General features: G+C 44.3%; 1 long non-coding RNA gene across 2 annotated transcripts in view; it reads right to left on the bottom strand.

Moving 5' to 3' along the window:
* Window positions 1-18537, bottom strand: part of LOC146796200 (uncharacterized) — a 156710-nt gene that overhangs the window by 19414 nt on the left and 118759 nt on the right. The gene's annotated exons all lie outside the window — the stretch shown is intronic.

Below are 18537 nucleotides of genomic sequence, written 5' to 3'. Positions count from 1 at the left end.
AACATCATTAATCTATATGCACATCGTGAGACTGCTTTCTATTATAAAAGATGAGCATCCCGATTGATTAGTAGAGGAGGCACTTCAGCTGACACCGGGGGTCCCTGCATTCCAAGACTTCACCACGCAGCAGCCTAAACATCTCATAAGGGGTGTCCAGTTCGTTACCAAGACAGGGTCCATCATCATTCTATCCCATCAGATAATGGGGTTTGATCGGCTGTTAGTGCTGAGACACCACTGTTGGAGGTAGCCGCGCACTGTATAAATGTAACTGATGATGATGATGATCGGCCCTTGGGGGGATTCTTGGCTTTACACCTACACACACTTAGAGTAGGGTTCGCATTGTAGGAAATACGTTCAATTACTGCCCTGTTTCATATGCCTGCATATATTCATTGTTTTAGCACCATGGTAGAACTATATCTACTATTTTCTCTTTTGGTGCTTGTAATCACGTTTATCTACTTCTGTCTATTAATCATTGCAGCACACGTATTTTATACAAGAATTACGTTGGTTAAATACATTTATTGAAAATATCCCACTGTGTATTCTCTGTATACTTCTCTGAGAATAAGTGAACATGAGTGACTGAGCAAAAGGTTTTGTACTGTTTCCACTATTCCTGAGGGGTCAGGGTTGTCATATTCAGTGGTTGCCAGAAACCATTTACTCCCTGGTAGGTTAGGGAATCTTATGGTGGCACTGTGAGCTAGCTGATCTATAGGCCAACATATCCTGTGGGGGTGTCAGGAATCAGGCTTGGCACCAAGCCCTTGGTTTATGTTGTCCAAACAAATGTGCAGATCCAACAATTAGTAGGAACTACACGACAGCAGCACATATATTATCCTGGTAATCTTAGGATAATACTTGAAACTGTATAACAACCTAGTGCATGCAGAGTATGTGTACATTTTTAGAGTGATGGAGACTCACGCGTTGTACTGCTTACACATTGGTCCTGCTTGTTGTAAAATAATCACAGTGGTCACTTGGAGACATGTATAAAGATAGATACAGATATATATAATGATGTTGTGCTTGCTTAATTACCTCAGTCTCTCACATACCATCAGTGAAATTCAAATATAGAGATCAAATCAGTCGATATGTATGAGTAAGGTGAACGGAAGTTTCACAATTGAATGCACACAAATAGGATAATAGCAGGATGTTCATCCAGGGATACAGAGGATATTAATTTCCTCAGTACATCCCCACCTGTTTTTAATTCCATCAGGGTGCCCTTTAAAAATAAAATTACCCTTCAGGACACCCTAGACTATTTTAAACCTAGGATCCCACCTAATAACTAAAGAGCTCCCTTGGCTACAAAGGTTGAGGCCATCCAGATACACTAGGTATCTGGATGAGGACTCTATGATGAAGCATGCCACTTGGAATCCCAGTGGGTGAAAGCCCTTTTAACACCATAGAGTGATCCCCTTGGGAAGATATAGAGAGATTGGCTACGTGTGGTAGGGGTTCCCTTCTGCTGTTTTTGAATAGTTAGACGTTTGGGAAGGTGTGCAAACCCTGTATCACTTCTCACTCCCTCCTTCTTAGAATATAGACTATTTGGGATAAACCAGCCCCTGGGAAAACATTGTTAATAGTAGCCAGTTATAAAGCATAATCTGGTCAGTAGAATATTTTGGTATACATTAGATTGAAGTCCTATGTACAACTCCATAACCTCAGATGCTATGCGTATGTACTGGGATCTAAATTAAAGTTTAGAAATCTCTAAAGTCTCCTCACTTATTTGTTTCTATTGTAAGAAAAAAACTTCATAATCCATGATTTATTTGTATTAGTGACTAGCCAATATGTAAATCTGGATCACGCCACGCGGATCCCATGGTTAAGTTACATAAAGGAAACCTTTCATAAAATTGGCCTTTGGTAATTTATATGATAACCCTGACTCCATTACCCCAGGCTCAAAGATGGCGATTAAGAATGCATATCGTAGTATACTGGGTTCATCTAAATATGATGAACAACCATTATACCAGGCAGCTACATTACAGCATCAATTTTATTTGTCTTTCACTACACATACGCAGTGGCGTTTTTATTTGACCAGATTTCGGTTAAAAATATTGCATTTTTTGGTTGCTTTTCTGAAGCAAGGGGGTTGGTGTGAGAGGCTACCCCCTTGCCCATGTGACAATGAAGCTGAACAAAGCACTCTGCACTTTGTACTTTTTTGCACACTTTACAAAGCTCCAAGAGATCCTTTTATTAAACCTATCTTAAGGGAAATTAGACCTTGCAATTTTAAGGAAGGTTTTGAACATTTAAGAACATTACAAACTGCTGCTATGTGTAGCTCTATGATCAGTTTTATTAGATTGGCACTCTCAATCAGAAATCGTTATTGATAGTATGTTCCCTGCTATAAGTTACTGAAATTCATAGAATTGATAACCTATATAAACATATTCAGCTAAAATAACCTGAGTCGTGGTAACTACCCTACAAAATCAAGTGGGTTGGTGTGAGAGGCTAACCCACCAATACATACGTTTTTGTAGTTTTGATAACGCACAGTATACTTTATAATGTCTGCGGAGATACAAATTGATCGTGAGTCCATTGGGAAATCTGGAGTAATAGATTTTTATAAATTGTTTGTTGTTTTTAATGTAATTTTTATTAGTGTTATTGTATTAAATTTTAAAGAACTTTTTATAAAGAATATAGTGTCCATAGATAATGTGTTTTTGATATATGGTCTTTGCCACTTATGTATTCGTACCTTTTTGATAAGAAATACAATTTGTGAGTTTGTATGTTAAATATGTATACTTTTATGATTCTTTTTCGAATCGAATAAAGTCATTGACTGACTGACTGACTAGCCAATCTATTGAGGCTAGTAGAAGGCTAAATCAAAACTTACATCAATATCAACATAGAAGACAGTTTAATAGTGTCCTCCAGATATCCTAGACCAAGTTCTGCATGGCAGGGAAAATAATTAAAATTTTATAATTAGCCTTATGCAGAACTTGTTTTCTTTTATTTGGTGATTAAATACATCTGAATGGCTATTACACCTACCCCATAGGTGATCATTATGAGGCATTTATTGTTATAGATATCTCACTTATTTTTAACCAACTTGTTATCCGTTCCCTGGTAAGTCAAATAAGACAGACAAGATGCAGGAATCTAACCAAGTTAGCAAAGGACTTTTAGAACTTCTGCCTACAGAGATGGATTTTGGTAACAGCATAGTATAGTATTTCTGTTTCGTAGGCCATTAGAATGTAAAGGCAGACTGGAATTTCAGGTCCATACATGACTCCAGTGATTAGATGCTGGATTGCAGAGTGTTTCTGGCACTTGTGAAGCAGTGGGGTGCTTGTGAGACAGATCTCTTCATGTCCATATTGAACAATCATCTGTGAAATATTTCAGCTGGAGGCCAGAGCCAGGGGTGAATGCAGTGGACATGTTCCTGAAGGAATGGGGGGTGGCTCAGAGATAATTGTTTCCTCCTTTTGCCACAATAGACACACTCTCTGCTTATAAGAAAAGGCCACTTTTTGCATGATCACCCCCAAGGTTTGCACTGATGCTGATTGTTTTTCGACTCTAAGAGTGCACTGAGGCCTTCTAACTAGATATCTGTGCCAGTGTTCTAACCCCTTACAAAATGTATGTTGAATTGGATATTCCCCATTGGCCTAAGCTGACTTACTTTTAAGTCCCTTGTATATGGTACCCACTGTACTCAGGCATGTAAGACAGAGTGTGTCCCAAGGGTTGCAGCACTGGTTGTGCCGCCCTGTGTGTGACAAGGTGCAAAAAGGCTCCCAGCCTGCCTTTGCAGCCACGAAGAGCAGTGTTAAAGTGCTAGTTCGACTTTGTCATTTAAACATTTGGCAAAACCTCCACTTCCCTCAACAATATAATAAGTCGCCCCCTAAGGAAGTCCTATGGAGCTCAGAGGCAGGAAGCAGTGTATTATTAGGTAGGACATATACTTTTAATATGTTCTGACATCAAAACTTCCAAATTGTTGTTTTTGCTGTGGAAAGGTTAGTAGCCCCATTCGCTAACACACAGTTAGCGGCGGACTCTCAACTTGGCTAACTTTTGGATGGGACTACTAAAATGGGTACTTCAAGGTATCACATTAATTGTGGCAGTAGACCCGACTTGATGCCCAAGTCACATTTAATGTCACTTTTAAGGAAAGGCAACTTTTAGAAAGTTGCCACTCTATTGCCCAGTTTTTCCAGTGCCCTCACACAGTTTCTGTCCAGCAGACAGCCTTCTGCCCTCCTGGGTAGTAGTGTGAATGACTCCCGGGCTCAGGAATAATAATACAATATAATATCCACATTTGTAAAGCGTGAACAATCACCCGTAAGGGTCTCTAGGCGCTGGGGGCCGTCTTGAAGATTAAGCAAGCTATTGCCCAGAGTCACATGGTGCTGGGCTAATCTGCCGCCGGCGATCGAACCGTGATCCCCAGATTCCGGAGTCAGATGCCCTGGCCGCAGTGCCACACCTCTTCCAACAGTAGACACATGCTACAGTGAGAGGTGTTACCATCCCCTTACAGGAAGCCACTCAGGGTGTTGGTCCAAAAGGGGAGCTTCAAAGGCGAAGCCTCCTTTCGTTTGCAAATGGTGACCACTTGTCTGAAGTTGCCAGTTTGTTCAGGTGAACAGGTTGGCAGCAGGAACAGAGAGAGGAGATAAAGCCCAAACCGGTTTTTCTGTGGGCGTGTAACCCACAGGTAGCCACACTTCTAGGGTGGGCTGCCAAGCTCCTAGCATCCAAAGAAGAGTCAGACATCTTAGGAGTGGACAGAACCGTGTACTCTGGAATTGCTAGATGCCACACATAGCCAGAAGTTGTCACACAGTGGGAGTGATCCTGGTAGCCCATTGGCTAGTGACCGCTTCTTTCCCTCAGTGCACTTTCTGGGCATAAATATGGCACCCTAAACCTCAGCTCACAATGGAACTGGAGAAAGGACCGAAGAAGAACTGCCCTGATGACACCTGGACCTGGCAAAAGAGACTGCACTGATTGGTGGTGCTGCACCTGCTGCACCTTGGACTAGCAAAGAGAGGACTCTGCATGTGGCTCATGGCTCATGGAAAAGTCACTCCCGAGCCCCAGACCAAAGAAGTGACTCCAAGGGTTAGTCGGCTGATCGCCTGAAACCAGCACCAAGGCCACCAAAGCTGAAGTTGCTCATTCTGGAAAATCAGTCTTTCACTTCCTGCGATTTGCTGCTGAACACCGCTAGGCAACCCAAGAGACTAATCCTTCATAGCCAAAAGTTGCACCAGTCTGCTCGACCCAGGAGTGTCATCTAAGCCCAGATTGGTCACCATAGAGGGACACCAGCCTTCACTAAATGATACCGCTGGACGCATTGTGTATGGAGATCAGTTGCTCAGATGCAGCTGTCCTTCTAATGGTTCAAAGAGGACTTTGATGGACACTGACCCCTGTGGCCAAAGTTGCCCCACCTTACCCCTGGACTGAGGAATAACCGCCAAGGACACCCTGGTCGACCGCACAGCACCCAGACCATCTTTCAGCCCCCTCAGCATCCTGCTTTGCCAGCATCACGACCACTCCATTGAATTCTATGGCAGTCTTGATGTAGAGTGTGGAACTGGATTTGAGACTGCTTTGGTGACTGGGTAGCTGCCCAACTACTCCTTAGTAGCCCCCCTGACCTTTTCCCTGTCAGATTTGGTTGCCCCACTCGAGGTGCAGTAGCTGAACACAACTCTTTCAAAAGTTTCTAAACTTGACAGTTACCAATGCTTGTTTGCTCTTTGGACTAAAAAGCTGAGATTTACGGTTTATTGGAAAATCTATATGTCCGGAACACTCCGGTCGATTTTGCTCATCTTGGTGTCTAAATATAATCTATTTTTATAAATTGGTGTCGGATTTCTTTTGTGTTGTGTGACTTTCTTATTTCTTTGTTAGGTGCTTCTAAAGGCTTTAAACTAGTTCCTTTATCTAAGCCTTGCTGCTTGAAGCCACAGCTTTTATTTGGTGATTAAATACATCTGAATGGCTATTACACCTACCCCATAGGTGATCATTATGAGGCATTTATTATTATAGATATCTCACTTATTTTTAACCAACTTGTTATCCGTTCACTGGTAAGTCAAATAAGACAGACAAGATGCAGGAATCTAACCAAGTTAGCAAAGGACTTTTAGAACTTCTGCCTACAGAGATGGATTTTGGTAACAGCATAGTATAGTATTTCTGTTTCGTAGGCCATTAGAATGTAAAGGCAGACTGGTATTTCAGGTCCATACATGACTCCAGTGATTAGATGCTGGATTGCAGAGTGTTTCTGGCACTTGTGAAGCAGTGGGGTGCTTGTGAGACAGATCTCTTCATGTCCATATTGAACAATCATCTGTGAAATATTTCAGCTGGAGGCCAGAGCCAGGGGTGAATGCAGTGGACATGTTCCTGAAGGAATGGGGGGTGGCTCAGAGATAATTGTTTCCTCCTTTTGCCACAATAGACACACTCTCTGCTTATAAGAAAAGGCCGCTTTTTGCATGATCACCCCCAAGGTTTGCACTGATGCTGATTGTTTTACGACTCTAAGAGTGCACTGAGGCCTTCTAACTAGATATCTGTGCCAGTGTTCTAACCCCTTACAAAATGTATGTTGAATTGGATATTCCCCATTGGCCTAAACTGACTTACCTTTAAGTCCCTTGTATATGGTACCCACTGTACTCAGGCATGTAAGACAGAGTGTGTCCCAAGGGTTGCAGCACTGGTTGTGCCGCCCTGTGTGTGACAAGGTACAAAAAGGCTCCCAGCCTGCCTTTGCAGCCAGGAAGAGCAGTGTTAAAGTGCTAGTTCGACTTTGTCATTTAAACATTTGGCAAAACCTCCACTTCCCTCAACAATATAAAAAGTCGCCCCCTAAGGAAGTCCTATGGAGCTCAGAGGCAGGAAGCGGTGTATTATTAGGTAGGACATATACTTTTAATATGTTCTGACATCAAAACTTCCAAATTGTTGTTTTTGCTGTGGAAAGGTTAGTAGCCCTATTGGCTAACACACAGTTAGCGGCGGACTCTCAACTTGGCTAACTTTTGGATGGGACTACTAAAACGGGTACTTCAAGGTATCACATTAATTGTGGCAGTAGACCCGACTTGATGCCCAAGTCACATTTAATGTCACTTTTAAGGAAAGGCAACTTTTAGAAAGTTGCCACTCTATTGCCCAGTTTTTCCAGTGCCCTCACACAGTTTCTGTCCAGCAGACAGCCTTCTGCCCTCCTGGGTAGTAGTGTGAATGACTCCCGGGCTCAGGAATAATAATACAATATAATATCCACATTTGTAAAGCGTGAACAATCACCCGTAAGGGTCTCTAGGCGCTGGGGGCCGTCTTGAAGATTAAGCAAGCTATTGCCGAGAGTCACATGGTGCTGGGATAATCTGCCGCCGGCGATCGAACCGTGATCCCCAGATTCCGGAGTCAGACGCCCTGGCTGCAGTGCCACACCTCTTCCAACAGTAGACACATGCTACAGGGAGAGGTGTTACCATCCCCTTACAGGAAGCCACTCAGGGTGTTGGTCCAAAAGGGGAGCTTCAAAGGCGAAGCCTCCTTTCGTGTGCAAATGGTGATCACTTGTCTGAAGTTGCCAGTTTGTTCAGGTGGACAAGTTGGCAGCAGGAACAGAGAGAGGAGATAAAGCCCAAACCGGTTTTCGTGTGGGTGTGTAACCCACAGGTAGCCACACTTCTAGGGTGGGCTGCCAAGCTCCTAGCATCCAAAGAAGAGTCCGACATCTTAGGAGTGGACAGAACCGTGTACTCTGGAATTGCTAGATGCCACACATAGCCAGAAGTTGTCACACAGTGGGAGTGATCCTGGTAGCCCATTGGCTAGTGACCGCTTCTTTCCCCCAGTGCACTTTCTGGGCATAAATATGGCACCCTAAACCTCAGCTCACAATGGAACTGGAGAAAGGACCGAAGAAGAACTGCCCTGATGACACCTGGACCTGGCAAAAGAGACTGCACTGATTGGTGGTGCTGCACCTGCTGCACCTTGGACTAGCAAAGAGAGGACTCTGCATGTGGCTCATGGCTCATGGAAAAGTCACTCCCGAGCCCCAGACCAAAGAAGTGACTCCAAGGGTTAGTCGGCTGATCGCCTGAAACCAGCACCAAGGCCACCAAAGCTGAAGTTGCTCATTCTGGAAAATCAGTCTTTCACTTCCTGCGATTTGCTGCTGAACACCGCTAGGCAACCCAAGAGACTAATCCTTCATAGCCAAAAGTTGCACCAGTCTGCTCGACCCAGGAGTGTCATCTAAGCCCAGATTGGTCACCATAGAGGGACACCAGCCTTCACTAAATGATACCGCTGGACCCATTGTGTGTGGAGATCAGTTGCTCAGATGCAGCTGTCCTTCTAATGGTTCAAAGAGGACTTTGATGGACACTGACCCCTGTGGCCAAAGTTGCCCCACCTTACCCCTGGACTGAGGAATAACCGCCAAGGACACCCTGGTCGACCGCACAGCACCCAGACCATCTTTCAGCCCCCTCAGCATCCTGCTTTGCCAGCATCACGACCACTCCATTGAATTCTATGGCAGTCTTGATGTAGAGTGTGGAACTGGATTTGAGACTGCTTTGGTGACTGGGTAACTGCCCAATTACTCCTTAGTAGCCCCCCTGACCTTTTCCCTGTCAGATTTGGTTGCCCCACTCGAGGTGCAGTAGCTGAACACAACTCTTTCAAAAGTTTCTAAACTTGACAGTTACCAATGCTTGTTTGCTCTTTGGACTAAAAAGCTGAGATTTACGGTTTATTGGAAAATCTATATCTCCGGAACACTCCGGTCGATTTTGCTCATCTTGGTGTCTAAATATAATCTATTTTTATAAATTGGTGTCGGATTTCTTTTGTGTTGTGTGACTTTCTTATTTCTTTGTTAGGTGCTTCTAAAGGCTTTAAACTAGTTCCTTTATCTAAGCCTTGCTGCTTGAAGCCACAGCTACCCAGGGTTGAGCTAGAGGTTTTACAAACAAGCCTGACTGGACCCAAAACAGTTTTGTGAGTGTATTACACGGTAAGGTCGCACAACCATAACATATAGTACAGCACAATCTTCACACTGCTCAAATGAGACATCAGACAATGAATCTGCTATTGGTGACTCCAATCAGTAAGTTGCAGCTTATTTCCTGACAGTGCTAGAACTGTTGTGGGCTTTCCCAGTGCTTCTACTTCGATTTCCACATATTCTGACAAACTGCCAAGGAGATCTTGATCCTCTGGTGCTGGAAGGTTCTCTGGATATTATGGCACAGAAGATTACATTGAACACTGGATGATCCAGGACCTTTTGGAGTTCCTACAGGTTTCAAAACACCTTGAAACAAGAGAAACAGAATGCATTGCCATCCTCTGATATCACAGTCATCACAAACAGAAACCTGCCAGACTCTTCCATCAATGACCCTAACACTGAAAGAAAGTATACGTTTACTGATCCTGAGCTGCTGGTCCTTGCTAAGGTGGTGGTAAGATACCATGACCACCTAATGTGCCAACTCAAGATGCCACCAAAAACAAACAAGGACATGCTTGTGGAAGGACATAGCAGACAAAATCAGTACGGTATCGCCATATCAACATGATGTTGAGACCGTTATTAACCCCTTCAGCGCGGCGCGGATTTCCGCGCCACGCTGAAGGTTCCGTGCGCGGGCGGGGCCATGGCGGAACGGTTCCGTCATGCGCACAGCGCAACCGACGTGCATGACGGAACCGTTCCGTCATGCGCGTCGAAGGGGTTAAAACAGGTTCCAAACCTTGCAATGGTAAGGTACTTAAGTGAGTACAAGAAATAAAGCATAGCAACTGGTGGACGTTCTCCACCTCAGCTCTAAATCAGTCATGGGAAGAAAAAATAAATCATTTTGACTTTCTTCATCATGTCTAGAGTGAAAGACTTAAAAGAAGGTCTGGAGGAATCCAAGGTAAGAGACATAAGAGAATACAAGTACATTTGGTTGTTAAAAAGTTGGCTCGGCTGAAGATCATCATCATTGTGAAGAGTGACCAATGTAACTTATTACACATAATCACATTGACCCATATATACGCTGCCATTGGGGCTAACAATTCTCTCAAGGTACTGTTGACAAGTAATGAGAATGGGTACAACAATCATTAAGCATTGTAATCTTGATGATGAAGGGTTGTTTTGTCTGCCAAGTACGTTGAGGGTGATATGTAACCACAGTATGACTAATGGTCCTTGTACTGCTACGCCCTCCCAAATAATAGAAAATACCACCCTCCCACACGGAGGCACAAACACGGCAAAGCAATGAAAACACCACCAGGAAAGGGATTTCACTCTTATAAAGGATACACATCAAAAGCCTGTACTTGGCATGAGGCATGGGGTTTTATTTGCGCAACACTCTCTAACAAAAAGGCTTACCCAGATGTCAAATGAACAACATTCAAATACATATATTTAAATAAATAAATAAATAAATATAAAGATTATATATATATTCAGGAGGAGAGGTTTGGGATATTTTTCACGTCAGCCAGCGACGTGAGTCAGAGGGCCCCGCTTTGTCAAGTTGGCCACGGATATATCTGGCGGCTGCTGTTGCAGTATTGTTTGGGCACCGAGGGATCGGTAGTTCCGTGGCATGCCTCACTTTCCAGAACATCAGACGGCGGCGAGATGTAGGGCGGGTTGCATGGTCACCCCTGCCTCCACCATCATTGATTGCCTGGATTGCGGGGCTGAAGCGGTGTTTGGGGACACGAGGACACACCGAAAAAATTACACACACAGGATATTGGCAATTGGGTACCACCTTCGCTTGCCCGGCATCCCGCGATTCCATTTGGACCCCCCTGCAGCACCTACCGGGAGTACAGATGCATCCTGGGACCCGTAGTTCCTACGAAGGACGGATCGGTGAGCAAGCATTCGAGGGGTGTAGACGGGTCACCACCAATGGTGAAGCTGTTGGACAATTATTTTCAGGTGTTCCCATGCCTCCTGGGATTTAGGCATCCGAAGAAGGCCGATCAAGGGCCGAAATGCATTATGCCGCTTTTACTTCAATAAAGGTGTTTCCGCACAGTCCCCCGTGAGGCCTCCGCTCTTTTCTTCAGGAGGAGAGGTTTGGGATATTTTTCACGTCAGCCAGCGACGTGAGTCAGAGGGCCCCGCTTTGTCAAGTTGGCCACGGATATATCTGGCGGCTGCTGTTGCAGTATTGTTTGGGCACCGAGGGATCGGTAGTTCCGTGGCACGCCTCACTTTCCAGAACATCAGACGGCGGCGAGATGTAGGGCGGGTTGCATGGTCACTCCTGCCTCCACCATCATTGATTGCCTGGATTGCGGGGCTGAAGCGGTGTTTGGGGACCCGAGGACACACCGAGAAAATTACACACACAGGATATTGGCAATTGGGTACCACCTTCGCTTGCCCGGCATCCCGCGATTCCATTTGGACCCCCCTGCAGCACCTACCGGGAGTACAGATGCATCCTGGGACCCGTAGTTCCTACGAAGGACGGATCGGTGAGCAAGCATTCGAGGGGTGTAGCGGGTCACCACCAATGGTGAAGCTGTTGGACAATTATTTTCAGGTGTTCCCATGCCTCCTGGGATTTAGGCATCCGAAGAAGGCCGATCAAGGGCCGAAATGCATTATGCCGCTTTTACTTCAATAAAGGTGTTTCCACACAGTCCCCCGTGAGGCCTCTGCTCTTTTCTTCAGGAGGAGAGGTTTGGGATATTTTTCACGTCAGCCAGCGACGTGAGTCAGAGGGCCCCGCTTTGTCAAGTTGGCCACGGATATATCTGGCGGCTGCTGTTGCAGTATTGTTTGGGCACCGAGGGATCGGTAGTTCCGTGGCACGCCTCACTTTCCAGAACATCAGACGGCGGCGAGATGTAGGGCGGGTTGCATGGTCACTCCTGCCTCCACCATCATTGATTGCCTGGATTGCGGGGCTGAAGCGGTGTTTGGGGACCCGAGGACACACCGAGAAAATTACACACACAGGATATTGGCAATTGGGTACCACCTTCGCTTGCCCGGCATCCCGCGATTCCATTTGGACCCCCCTGCAGCACCTACCGGGAGTACAGATGCATCCTGGGACCCGTAGTTCCTACGAAGGACGGATCGGTGAGCAAGCATTCGAGGGGTGTAGCGGGTCACCACCAATGGTGAAGCTGTTGGACAATTATTTTCAGGTGTTCCCATGCCTCCTGGGATTTAGGCATCCGAAGAAGGCCAATCAAGGGCCGAAATGCATTATGCCGCTTTTACTTCAATAAAGGTGTTTCCGCACAGTCCCCCGTGAGGCCTCTGCTCTTTTCTTCAGGAGGAGAGGTTTGGGATATATATATATATATATATATATAGATAGATATATATATATATATATATATATATATATATATATATATATATGTTCGCTCTTAGCCTTCCCAAAAGATTGAGCCTCACTCGAACATTTACCAAGGTGGCAAGCCTTTAATGAAGAGTATGAACAGTCAGCTGAGATAGTTACGATCACACGGCCACAACGCGACTTGCCTGACGCGTTTCGAAGGTATCTCCTTCTTCCTCAGAGGCAGTCGGTCATAGATGCACGCTCCGGTCACCATCCATAAATGCAAAATACGCCCCCAGATGGGCGGGTCAATTGGCCCCAAAGACTTATGGTTACTGGAGTCCCGGAAGATCTCACCCATGATGGTGCGTTAATTTCCGTGCCTTTCAAGCCCTCAGATGGGCCACCGTCTCAGATGCTGTTCTCATCTCAGGTAAGTGCTCCACATCACAGCTCAGAATATATCCTGCTGCATGGCCCCCTCTCATCTCGGGGTGGTGCGGCTCGACGGCTGGGCGCCGCCAAAAATGTGTTCGCTCTTAGCCTTCCCAAAAGATTGAGCCTCACTCGAACATTTACCAAGGTGGCAAGCCTTTAATGAAGAGTATGAAAGGCACGGAAATTAACGCACCATCATGGGCGAGATCTTCCGGGACTCCAGTAACCATAAGTCTTTGGGGCCAATTGACCCGCCCATCTGGGGGCGTATTTTGCATTTATGGATGGTGACCGGAGCGTGTATCTATGACCGACTGCCTCTGAGGAAGAAGGAGATACCTTCGAAACGCGTCAGGCAAGTCGCGTTGTGGCCGTGTGATCGTAACTATCTCAGCTGACTGTTCATACTCTTCATTAAAGGCTTGCCACCTTGGTAAATGTTCGAGTGAGGCTCAATCTTTTGGGAAGGCTAAGAGCGAACATTTTTGGCGGCGCCCAGCCGTCGAGCCGCACCACCCCGAGATGAGAGGGGGCCATGCAGCAGGATATATTCTGAGCTGTGATGTGGAGCACTTACCTGAGATGAGAACAGCATCTGAGACGGTGGCCCATCTGAGGGCTTGAAAGGCACGGAAATTAACGCACCATCATGGGTGAGATCTTCCGGGACTCCAGTAACCATAAGTCTTTGGGGCCAATTGACCCGCCCATCTGGGGGCGTATTTTGCATTTATGGATGGTGACCGGAGCGTGTATCTATGACCGACTGCCTCTGAGGAAGAAGGAGATACCTTCGAAACGCGTCAGGCAAGTCGCGTTGTGGCCGTGTGATCGTAACTATCTCAGCTGACTGTTCATACTCTTCATTAAAGGCTTGCCACCTTGGTAAATGTTCGAGTGAGGCTCAATCTTTTGGGAAGGCTAAGAGCGAACATTTTTGGCGGCGCCCAGCCGTCGAGCCGCACCACCCCGAGATGAGAGGGGGCCATGCAGCAGGATATATTCTGAGCTGTGATGTGGAGCACTTACCTGAGATGAGAACAGCATCTGAGACGGTGGCCCATCTGAGGGCTTGAAAGGCACGGAAATTAACGCACCATCATGGGTGAGATCTTCCGGGACTCCAGTAACCATAAGTCTTTGGGGCCAATTGACCCGCCCATCTGGGGGCGTATTTTGCATTTATGGATGGTGACCGGAGCGTGTATCTATGACTGACTGCCTCTGAGGAAGAAGGAGATACCTTCGAAACGCGTCAGGCAAGTCGCGTTGTGGCCGTGTGATCGTAACTATCTCAGCTGACTGTTCATACTCTTCATTAAAGGCTTGCCACCTTGGTAAATGTTCGAGTGAGGCTCAATCTTTTGGGAAGGCTAAGAGCGAACATATATATATATATATATATATATATATATATATATATATATATATTTTCACTGAAAAAACCATAGGTTTCAGGGGCGTTATAGTTAGCTGGACATTTCCCTCGTACAAAACCCTAGAAATTCCCCCGTTATAGTTAGTTCAGCTAACTATAACTCGCGCCCCCGCAATGCACTGCTGATGACGTCACATATTACATTACTCATGACATGGTCAGTGACATCACTGATGACATCACTGATGACATCTGAAATTACATCACTGATGGCATCACTGATGATGTCATCCATGTGATAAATTAGTGCATCTTCTCACACCCTTTGATATACTCAATCAAAATTTCAGACGTCCATTCTCAAAACCATAGATACTCCAATACCAATAACTACATACCCACTCATTGACTCTTAGATCTACACACACATCCACTCACTCACCTGTACAGTCACTCATACTTACAGTCACTCAGTACAGGACTATCATATGCATTTATACACCTACATAGACACTCACACACCACCAATCATCCATAGAGGTACTCTCACACCTAGTCAGTCATGCAAATAATTAATCACACTCCCATTTACTCACCTATGCAGTTATACACACACAAGTTCACTTACTCATAAAAATAGTACCGCATTCTTACGCTCTTATACAATCACTGATACAAGCACACACTCATTCATACAGCCACTCTGACAATCACACACTCTCACATATACCCACTTATATACTCTTACACACATATATACTGCCTTTCACATATGTAGTTACTCACACATGTACCACTGAGATATACATTCAATCACTAACACACCCATACATACACTCACCCAACCATACACTCCATCACAGATGCACTCTTAAAACCATGCACCCATAGAATTACCCACTCACACATGTATGCACAGAGTCACACACACCTCACCCACACAAACACTCAGGCACCCAAACAGATACTCAGACAATCAATCAATAACCCATAGAAACTCTCATATAGCTATTCACAAAACCATGCAGCCGCTTATACACCAACAGACAGACAGATACAGACATTCACACAGTTTAGTCACTAGTCTGGAGTAAGATACGTTTAATGACTCACTTATAGAGTCAGTCACGCACCTACTAAATCATCCATTCACACACTTATACACCCACTCATTCTTCCATAGGTTTTTCCCTATATATATATTAAACATATTTAAAATTTACCGAAACACACACTCACTGGCTGACGTCATCAGTGATGTCATCAGTGATGTCATTTCAGATGTCATCAGTGATGTCATCAGTGATGTCACTGACCATGTCATGAGTGATGTAATATGTGACGTCATCAGCAGTGCATTGTGGGGGCGCGAGTTATAGTTAGCTGAACTAACTATAACGGGGGAATTTCTAGGGTTTTGTACTAGGGAAATGTCCAGCTAACTATAACGCCCCTGAAACCTATGGTTTTTTCAGTGAATTTCTAAGGTTTTTTAAATGCCAATTCCTAACTATAACGCCCCTGAAACCTATGGTTTTTTCAGTGAATTTCAAAGGTTTTTTAAATGCTAATTCCTAACTATATCAGGCCTGAAACCTATGGTTTTTTCAGAGAATTTCAAAGGTTTTGTAAATGACAATTTTGAATGTATCAATTGTTATACTGATTTTTTTTATACTGATTTACTATATTTTTTAAACTATTTATTTTTAGATATATTTTTTTTAATTACATTATAATTACATTATACATTACAATACAAAATATACTTTCTCAGAATGAATTACTTTAGTTTAAATACTTGGCAAATAGGCAACAGACTTTTAAGTACAGTAGTTACAGTTGCTGCAATGGGCAACACAATTTCAAACAAAGCAACACTGAGCTCAATGTGAATTTCTAGTGAAATGCAATTAGTTACTTTATGCATTACTTTTCTAACCACAGGACTGGATCCTAGATTCAGTCCTTGGACATCTCCTGTAAACAGTTGAGTAAAAGCGCTTTGGTTACAGTAGTTATTTTTAAGGAATATTATTGTATTTTAAAAGTTGACACTTAGAAAAAAAAATTCACATAGAATCACCAATGTTATCCTATGGCAGAAAATTCACTTAGCAGGTAAGTAGTGTTATCATTACTTTTTCTTACTCAGTGGTGGATCCTGGATCCAGCACTGGCCAACCTCCTGTAAACAGTTGAAAGAATGTGTTTAAGTCATACAGACGATTTTTTAGGAATATTTTTAGTTTGTGAAAATAGACACTTCGAAACTTTTCTGGTGAAAACCACACAATGGATTCCTATGGAAGGAAATACAAGTTACTGGTAAGTACGCTTAGAATTACTTTTCAGGGTCAGTGCTGGGCTAAAAGATGCAGCACTGAGTCCTCTCCTGATTACAGGTGAGTAAATCTGAATTCGTCGTTCTGCTGATTTTAGAGGAATATTTGTACGTTTCCAAAATGGACACTTAGAAACTTTTCTGCTGAAAACCACACAATGGATTCCTATGGAAGGAAATACAAGTTACTGGTAAGTACGCTTAGAATTACTTTTCCGGGTCAGTGCTGGGCTAAAAGATGCAGCCCTGGGTTCTCTCCTGATAACAGGTGAGTAAATCGGAATTCGTAGTTCGGCTGATTTTAGAGGAATATTTGTACATTTCAAAAATGGACACTGAAAATGTTCTGGTGAAAACCACACAATAGATTCCTATGGAAGGAAATACAAGTTACTGGTAAGTACGCTTAGAATTACTTTTCAGGGTCTGTGCTGGGCTAAAAGATGCAGCACTGGGTCCTTTTCTGATTACAGGTGAGTAAATCGGAATTCGTAGTTCGGCTGATTTTAGAGGAATATTTCAACGTTTCAAAAATGGACACAGAAAATTTTCTGGTGAAAACCACACAATCGATTCCTATGGAAGGAAATACAAGTTACTGGTAAGTACGCTTAGAATTCCTTTTCAGGGTCAGTGCTGGGCTAAAAGATGCAGCACTGGGTCCTTTTCTGATTACAGGTGAGTAAATCGGAATTCGTAGTTCGGCTGATTTTAGAGGAATATTTCTACGTTTCAAAAATGGACACAGAAAATTTTCTGGTGAAAACCACACAATCGATTCCTATGGAAGGAAATACAAGTTACTGGTAAGTACGCTTAGAATTCCTTTTCAGGGTCAGTGCTGGTGTCATGCCCCGCGGTCATGTTCCTGAGAGCGGATAGGTATTTAAGGGGCGAAGGGCGTGCAAACGCTGCTTAGCGTTCTTGCACTTAGCCCCATTTCCGTCCCATTGGTGTTTTCCTGACTTCCGGTTGGGTTGAGTTTCCTGTTTCCGGTTGCAGACGAGTTGTACTGAACGAGTGCTGGCGTACTCGTTGTTCCTTGTGTAGCGTGGCGTTGGCGTTTTCGAGCTTGCAGAAGCGGCATCACTGGCTGCGCAATTCCTTCTGGTTGGTGTGACTGTACCCGAGTGATTTCCCCGTTACCAAGTAAGGTCAAAGAGTCTGTGTCTATTCCGTGGATCCCGTTCCACACGCTGTTCCTTTAAGTGGATTCCTGGGATTGAACCTTGCATTGGCAGTCTTTTTGTTCTAAATAGTGGAGCCTGCAGTTAAGGCGACTCTCGGTCTTTGTCAAGCCGGAGTATCATTTGGTTCTGGTGTTGTTAATCTTATTATATTACTTATCCTTTGATATTACGACCTTTCAGCGAATGAGAAAGGCATTTCCAAATCTTTTCCCTGCACTACGTTCCCTTAAAACGTTTAATAGGGGGTGTTGACTGGCTTGGACCATTGAGCACTGATTTAGGTTTCAGTATTGCAGTATAGAAAACATGGTAATCTTTATTCGTAACACTTGAGTTAAGGTGGGGGATATTAGCCTTTATTTATTCCTGACCCATGACTATCTGTTCCCTTCAGCCCTAAGATAAATCAATCACCTGCAGACAGTAGTAGAAGAAGACGTTATTTAGCCTCCCTCCCAGGTCACTTGGATACTTACGGGGAGAGCCAGGTACCTTCGCTGTTTAAGCTCATTCTCTGAGGGATTGTTTGATATTACACTTGTGTCTCATCATGGGGTCTTCTTGTAGAGTGAGGCACAGATACTCATGAAAGTTACCAGAGAGGCTGAAGAGAATCGTGGTAGGTTTCCGTAATCTTGAGGGTTCAAACAATCGAGGTTAGTGGAAAATTGATGTACCTTAATAAGACTTTGTTTTACAGCTGGGAGTCCTTGCCTTTAACCCTGACGTGATCCACCAATC

The sequence above is a fragment of the Triturus cristatus genome, chromosome 10 (assembly GCF_964204655.1).
Source record: "Triturus cristatus chromosome 10, aTriCri1.1, whole genome shotgun sequence".
Classification (NCBI taxonomy): Eukaryota; Metazoa; Chordata; class Amphibia; order Caudata; family Salamandridae; genus Triturus; species Triturus cristatus.
This window is presented reverse-complemented; position numbering and strand designations above follow the sequence as displayed.